General features: G+C 41.0%; 1 pseudogene; it reads left to right on the forward strand.

Moving 5' to 3' along the window:
- The first annotated feature begins 313 nt into the window (after positions 1 to 313).
- LOC101635379 lies at positions 314 to 1,284 on the forward strand (annotated as a pseudogene).
- The last annotated feature ends 699 nt before the right edge of the window (positions 1,285 to 1,983 follow it).

Genomic DNA, 1,983 nt, shown 5'->3' on the forward strand with positions numbered 1-1,983 from the left:
TGGCGCAGCGGGTTAAAGCACAGCACTGAGAATCAAAAGCCGCTTCTGCATGGGTTCGATTCCCGCCTGCCCCGGAGGTGACCCACATGGCGTGGCAGACCTCTCCTGACCCGCCCGCTGCTCCCCTCAGCAGTGTACTTTGTCCATCTGCCTGTTCTGCTCCCCACTCTGTCTCTGGGGAAGCCTCTCACCGCCCCTGAGCCTCTGGCCTGTACCCCAGTTCTGTATGCACAAATAAATAAATCTTTAAAAAAAAAATAGCTTAGTAGACACCAAACCCAAATCTGTGACTAATGAACATCATGCTGCATTGATGGAGCTGCATTGGCCCATAATTGTTCAAATTGACCTTCAGATCACCATCTTCTGGGATGTGTTTCTTTTTGTCCAGGAAGACAGTCCTTTCAGTATCCCCCACATATTTGTGTTCTGGAAGGGAAAATATTTTCACAAGACAGCCCCTCCTGGCCGTATTGGATTAGTTATCAAACTGGAGCTGTGGGTCTCTAAGATTTTGGCCTTCAACTTCACAAAGATTCACCCTTTAATGTGCCTATATTATTTATGTAATTACAGGAAGTGAGCTCAGGCAGACTGGCTCAATAAAGCAGAGGCAGCAGGGAAAGACTGGGAGCAGCTGGGGAACAAGCCACTGCCCAAGAAGGACATTCCCAGTCCCTACAGGACCATTGTTCAGATTTGCATCTGGTACAACATAAGTTATGAGGAAACATTGAAACTGTGGCCAAGACCACTAGTAAGAGCTTTTGGTTGCAGCCTGTAACCACCTTTTTGATAGCATTTCAAAAGTACTGAAGGGTAAATGTCTGAGCAGGTGGAAAATGTGAAGCTTGATGAAGATTAAACCCAAAGAACCCAAGTCTGAAGAGACTCTGGATTAATGTCCGCCAAAATACACAAATTCTGTTCTTAAATAAAGGAGACAAAACCAGCTTTCTCAGAAAGGGAGCTATTTCTCATTGCTGCTATGTAGAAACTCTACCGGATGGGATTATTTTTGATACTTGTATTTAAACCAGTTCAAAGAAGAAGGAAATTGCTAAGCCTTTAAGTTTTAGGGTTGGAATAGACAAAGTTACTAAAGGATGGAGCTAAGCATACCTGACTATGAGCAAAGGAGAAAAGGCTCAATTGGAAAGTCAACCAGATTGGGCTCACATTGGATAACCCAATGCTCAAACTCCAGCAAATGCAAAACTCATTATTACAGTGGCATTAGAGGATATTGCTTCAAATAGCGATGATGCTGATCTAAAAACATGAGCAGCAATAAGACACTGTCTTCAAGAAACTGATCACTGACTAGAGCAGGTTACTAATCTAAGGAGCGTCAACTAGAATATTCAAGAAGTTTACTTGATCCCTAACTTTTAAGAATTGTAATCTCTTCTGAATACCTCAAATTGGAAAATAGCACAAACACAATCGAAGAATTAATTTTGTTGAGATGATTGTCCAGTGTATGTGTTTCTGATCACCTGATGATTCTCTCTGTGATGATTAAAGTATCCAGAACATTTTATATGCAATTTCAAGTTTTCATATTTATCTACTCAGTGTATGGGGTAGAAGCATTGAAGTCATTAAGGAAGGATTTCTATTAATTATAGCTAAAAAGGGGACACATGATTTTTGTTCATGTTCATTGTCTACAACTCAGCTAAATGGGCATCTCCAATGCAAGGGATTCTGGGAAGTGAATTCTACCCTTCTAGCCAGTGTGTGGTGAGCACTCTACAGCTCAGGCATCTTATTTTGGTCTGCAGTTCATTCCCTCTCATTCTGATAGCCATTTTCTTCCTCTACTCAAAATGACCATACAAGGTCTACAAAGTCTAAAGTATTTATCTCCAACAAAACATTAACGATGTTATCTCCCTGGATATTTTCCTCCAGGAGGGAAAAAAAAAAAAAAAAAACTAGCTACATGATCTACATGATCTAATATAGTTATCTGCTGAG

The sequence above is a fragment of the Condylura cristata genome, unplaced genomic scaffold, assembly GCF_000260355.1.
Source record: "Condylura cristata isolate star-nosed mole 26May11 unplaced genomic scaffold, ConCri1.0 scaffold00011, whole genome shotgun sequence".
Taxonomy (NCBI): Eukaryota; Metazoa; Chordata; class Mammalia; order Eulipotyphla; family Talpidae; genus Condylura; species Condylura cristata.